Source organism: Oncorhynchus masou, chromosome 19 (assembly GCF_036934945.1).
Source record: "Oncorhynchus masou masou isolate Uvic2021 chromosome 19, UVic_Omas_1.1, whole genome shotgun sequence".
Taxonomy (NCBI): domain Eukaryota; kingdom Metazoa; phylum Chordata; class Actinopteri; order Salmoniformes; family Salmonidae; genus Oncorhynchus; species Oncorhynchus masou.
In genome coordinates, this window is record NC_088230.1 from 26,524,621 (window position 1) to 26,530,620 (window position 6,000).

Genomic DNA, 6,000 nt, shown 5'->3' on the forward strand with positions numbered 1-6,000 from the left:
GTCCTCTTGCCAGGCATGGTGGTGTGTTCCTGGCAGAGCCGCCCACTCCCTGGTGTCTGCCTGGCCTTCATCTGCTCAGGGGCAGCCTGGCAGTGGGCCCTCGCCAGTCCTCTGAGCCCTGGAGGTCCATTGCAGCTCTGCTCCCCTCTCTCTATCTCCTTTAGCACCCCCTCGCCCATGTAGATACATACTCAATGATTCATGATTCGTTGAACAGAACAGTCAATATCAGTGAAGCTAAAGAGCAAGTTGATGATGAGCTTCTTAGTAAAGTATTCCTATATTACCATCAGCTGTTTGCATTCAGTCGAATGTGTCTGTGTCTTTGGTGTGATGAAATCTAGCTACTTTAGAGCACAAGTGTTTGAGAACAGCAGCTAGGGGAAGCTAGGCAAATCAAGCTCATGACAAATGGGCAACAGATACAGAAATGTCTTGCCTGACTCATAATTCAAAGTGTACAGTACATTATTAATTCAATTGTCAAACAGTTATTGCTGTATAATGTAAGTCCCAGTATTGTGATTGGAGGACCAGAATGATTGTAGACAGGATAATATACTGTATATAATATCCAGTAAATGTTGACATTCTAAACCAACCACTTTGACTCCTGTCTCATTCTCTAGTCCTCAAAGGAGCTGAAGCAGTACGACAACAAGATAATTGAGTGGTCCTTTAACAACGACACCTGGGTGTTCACGTGACACAGGGTGGACAAGAGCTTCCCCAACTCCTACGACACAGTGAGTGAGCAGTGTTTTCCCAATTGTTTTGGCCATTCAAAATCAAATCAATTGATTCTCCCCAATTTGAAGTCAATTAAGTAGCTAGCCACATAATGAACAAAAATATAAACACAACAAAGATTTTACTGAGTTAAAATTCATATAAGGATATCAGTCAATTGACATTAATGAATTAGGCCCTAATCTATGGATTTCACATGGCTGGGCAGGGGTGCAGCCATGGGTGGGCTTCATCCTTGCTGAGTGGCCTTTCAGGTTATGTGGACATAGATACTTTTGTACCTGTTTCCTCCAGCATCTTCACAAGGTCTTTTGCTGTTATTCTGGGATTGATTTGCACTTTTCGCACCAACGTGCGTTCATCTCTAGGAGACAGAATGCGTCTTCTTCCTGAGCAGTATGACGGCTGCGTGGTCCCATGGTGTTTATACCTGAATACTATTGTTTGTACAGATGAACGTGGTACCTAAAGGCGTTTGGAATTTGCTCCCAAGAATGAACCAGACTCGTGGAGGACTAAAAATGATTTTCTGAGGCCTTGGGTGATTTCTTTTGATTATTCTATGATGTCAAGCAAAGAGGCACGGAGTTAAAAGGTAGGCCTTGAAATACATCCACATGTACACCACCAATAGGCAAATTGACATCGTTTGAGTCAATCAGAAGCTTCTAAAGCCATGACATTTTCTAAAGACATGGAATTTTCCAAGCTCTTTAAAGGCACAGTCAACTTAGTGTATGTAAACTTCTGACCCACTGGAATTGTGATACAGTGAATAAGTGAAATAATCTGTCTGTAAACAATTGTTGGAAAAATGACTTGTGTCATGCACAAGGTAGATGTCCTAACCGACTCGCCAATACTATAGTTTGTGAACAAGAAATATGTGGAGTGGTTGAAAATCGAGTTTTAATGACTCCAACCTAAGTGTATGTAAACTTCTGACTTCAACTGTACTTGGGAGCCAGGTCCACCCATTGGGGAGCCAGGTCCACCCATTGGGGAGCCAGGTCCACCCATTGGGGAGCCAGGTCCACCCATTGGGGAGCCAGGTCCAGACAGAACAGGTTTTTCCCCACACACACACCTCCCCACACCCCCTCAGATTATCTCGCAGGTGAAGAAGCCGGGTGTGGAGATCCTGAGCTGGCGTGGTTACACATGGTCTGTGGTTGTGAGGCCAGTTGGACGTACTGTCAAATTCTCTAAAATGACATTGGAGGCAGCTTATGGTAGAAAAATTAACATTAAATTATCTGGCAACCGCTCTGGTGGACATTCCTGCAAGTCAGCATTTTAATTACAAACTCCTTTTAAAACTTGGCATTGTGTTGTGTGACAAAACTGCACATTTTGAAGTGGCCTTTTATTGTCCCCAGCACAAGGTGCACCTGTTTAATGACCATGCTGTTTAATCAGCTCCTTCATATGCCACACCTGTCAGATGGATGGATTAAATTGGCAAAGGAAAAATTTTCACTAACAGGGGATGTAAACAAATTTGTGCACGAAATGTGTGCTCATGGAGAATTTCTGGAATTCATTTCAGCTCATGAAACATGGGACCAACGTGTTGCGTTTATATTTTTGTTCAGTGTTGTTGTAAGTAGTCGGCTATTTGGCTCACAGCTGGGTGAGAGTACCTGTCTGCCATGGCCAGCCTTGGAGCAATCTGTATTAATATCTACAGTCTCTATCTCTGTCTGCAATAAGACAATCACTGGGCCTATTAGATTAATGGCTTAGTTCATCTATATTTCACACATGCCTTCTTACTTTAATGCCAGTTTTTTTGCATTACTCATGGTGTGTGTGTGTGTGTGTGTGTGTGTGTGTGTGTGTGTGTGTGTGTGTGTGTGTGTGTGTGTGTGTGTGTGTGTGTGTGTGTGTGTGTGTGTGTGTGTGTGTGTGTGTGTGTGTGTGTGTGTGTGTGTGTGTGTGTGTGTGAGATTATTGTGTTTTTATTTAATTGTAGAAATGTCCACTGATTGAATACCATACTCTTTCTTCTACGCTTCAAGGCTTTTTATCTTCTCGGTTTCCCAAATCTATGTTTAATGCTTGAAATCTGCCAACTTTATAGCTGCAAATGTCAAGGGAGTCCAAACATTTAAAAAAATATGTATTTTTATGTTACTGAAACTTCTTTAATGGAATTTGAGGAGTTATAGTGTAGTTTAGTTGGTGGAGTACACTTGTGCCCTGAGGTAAGGAAAAGGTTTATAGATTTAGAGAGTTTATTAGTCACATGCACAGGGTTTTAGATGTAAATGCAAGGTGCAGCTGCAACAGTGGAGGTCAAAGGGTTTAATACTACCTCCACTATGAAGTGAACATGGCCTGGATTTATTGTATTTTTTTCATGTGACTGCAGAAACAGCCTGCATTAGAGGTGGACCAAGCCCAGGAAGGGTCCATCATCACGTCTGAGCTAACTTCCTGTCTGTGTGTCTCTTCTCTTCCAGCTCTGTGTAACAGCATCCAGCATCCTGTCACAAAAGAAAACCTCTGAGTTTCTGGACCGCTGTGCCCTGGGGGCCCACAGACAGAACCGGAAACACCACCATGACCCAGACACAGAGCTCATGCCCCGTACTGCTCCAAAGAGACCCAACTTGGCCGCACCATACAGTGGGGGTGGGCCGGGCCAGTGTAGCAGTGTATCTATGTGACTTGCAGAGCGAGGTCCTTCATGGCTGCAGTCCGCCCCCTTCCTCTCCCTCAGAAACACAGACATTTGAAAAACCCCTCTTATCTGTGACCATTTGATTATCAGCCTCTTACAGGCCCTCTTAACTAAAAAATATTGGATTGAATAACTTATAGATCCTGTTAGATATCCCCATGTAGTGCCTTAGCTTTAATTTCAGTGGTTCTTATTAAAGAAAAAATACATAATGGTGAATTTTATTTATTTATTCCCTTTTTTTTACGGTCTCCCAACTAATCTATTGATCAACAACAGAGGAATTGGTGTTTTAACTACGGCAGCAACTGACTATGTTTTTCCTAGCTGATTATTTGTATTTGGGATGGCGGTAATGAGATGGGAAACAACCACCCCTCCTTTCTATCTTTTCTCTCCCAGCAGTGAAGTGAAGGAATGCACTAGCGAATATTTCAAAGGTATTGTTTAGTAGCAAGAGAGAGCTATTCCTCTGAGATATTCTTCTGACACACAGTGATACATCGGGTTGACAACATGAATAACCATGACAAGATGTCTCCACAGTATGTGTGCAACAAACACACTCTGCCTCCACATGACGTCACATGACCATATCGTCAGACCCCAGAATAGACTCGGTAACCGCTTGGGAAATGTCATGATGGAAACACGCCTCTCCTTTGTTTTTTCTTCAATGTGTGTACAGAATAATAACATTTCAACACTTGCTTTATTTGAACAGAGACCCCAATTAAGGACGGCCCTAGTTCATAACAGACTGGTTTACTCCTGCATTTGTTGTTTGATTGGATCCATTAAAACAATACATCATGTGAAAGGGAAGGTACAGTGGTAAGAAAAAGTATGTGAACCATTTGGAATTTCTGCATAAATTGGTCATCAAATTTGATCTGATCTTCATCTAAGTCACAACGATAGACAAACATAGTATGCTTAAACTAATAACACACAAATTATTGTATTTTTCTTGTCTATATTGAATACATAGTTTAAACATTCACATTCACACAAAAAGTATGTGAACCCCTAGGCTAATGACTTCTCCAAAAGCTAATTGGAGTCAGGAGTCAGCTAACCCGGAGGCCAATCAATGAGACAAGATTGGAGATATTGGTTAGAGATTTTGAGTTTGCTATTCACAAGAAGCATTGCCTGATATATCTCAGAAGACCTAAAATGAAGAATTGTTGACTTGCATAAAGCTGGAAAGGGAAACAAAAGTATCTCTAAATGCCTTGATGTTCTTCAGTCCACAGAAAGACAAAATTTACGCCTTCTGGAGTGGTCCAGTCAGATTCCTGACCTCAACCCGATTGAGATGCTGTGGCATAACCTCAATAGAGCAGTTCACACCAGACATCCCAAGAATATTGCTGAACTGAAACAGTTTTGTAAAGAGGAATGGTCAAAAATTCCTCCTGAACGTTGTGCAGGTCTGTTCCACAACTACAGAAAATGTTTGGTTGAGGTTATTGCTGCCAAAGGAACCAGATATTAAATCCAAGGGTTCACATACTTTCCCCACTCTGCACTGTGAATGTTTACACAGTGTGTTCAATAAAGACATGAAAACATATAATTGTTTGTGTGTTATTAGTTTAAGCAGACTGTGTTTGTCTATTGTTGTGACCTAGATGCAGATCAGATCAAATGTTATGACCAATTTATGTGGAAATCCATGTATTTCCAAAGGTTTCAAATACTTTTTCTTACCACTGTATTTTCAACCAATGAGCAAAGCTTTTTCATTATCACTATTGTCCTGATGTGTGGATGATACGAGATTTTGAAGTTACAATGCAATACCATTTAAGGAATATTCCTTCAGGTGTCTGCCTGACTGCGTGTGTTTGTATATATATTTTCGGTCTATTCGTCCACCGTTTTTTGGATGTCTGTCTGTCTCTGTGTGCCTTAGGGTCTTACCACTTCTTGTAGCAGGGGAACAGATGGGGGGTAGATGAGTTGTACTTCCAAGGCACTTTCCCCTCTGGCAGCACATGAAAGCTGCTCCATCTCCATCAAAGCCACGCTCACCTTTTGTCCTGTATCTGGCTGCCTCGGAGATGCATTCACATGCAGCTGGAGGCCCACACACATACATACAAACATACATAATATTTCAGATGTGGAGGTGTTTGTGTCCTGGAGTATAGACTAGGAGAGAATAGGGGACCGTACTGTCTTTATGATCAGATGTTTGATTCCCCTGAGATGACACTACACCCAAATGCCCTGGGAGACGTGTGTGTGTGTGTGCGTGTGCATGTGCGTGTGCGTGTGTGTTCCAACTCAAAAACACTGGTCAAAATCAAATCAGCATGTATGAAAACAATCATTTAAATCTCAAAAGGTAGCCCAAATCATGTCTTTGATCAAACGGGAGAGGAGCAAGCAGGTAGCTAATGCTGACAATAACAACCTAATAATGTATCACTTGATACACTCCATCCACGACATGGGTTTAAAATGGTAAATATAATTAGGGGAGTGAGATGCACCCCTCAACCCCTCTTCTCCCTAACGTCACGATCATGCATCTGTCTTTGTAGAATTGATTT

General features: G+C 41.9%; 1 pseudogene; it reads left to right on the plus strand.

Moving 5' to 3' along the window:
* Window positions 1–3,422, plus strand: part of LOC135505639 (mRNA-capping enzyme-like) — an 87,267-nt pseudogene extending 83,845 nt beyond the window's left edge.
* Window positions 3,423–6,000: the final 2,578 nt, after the last annotated feature.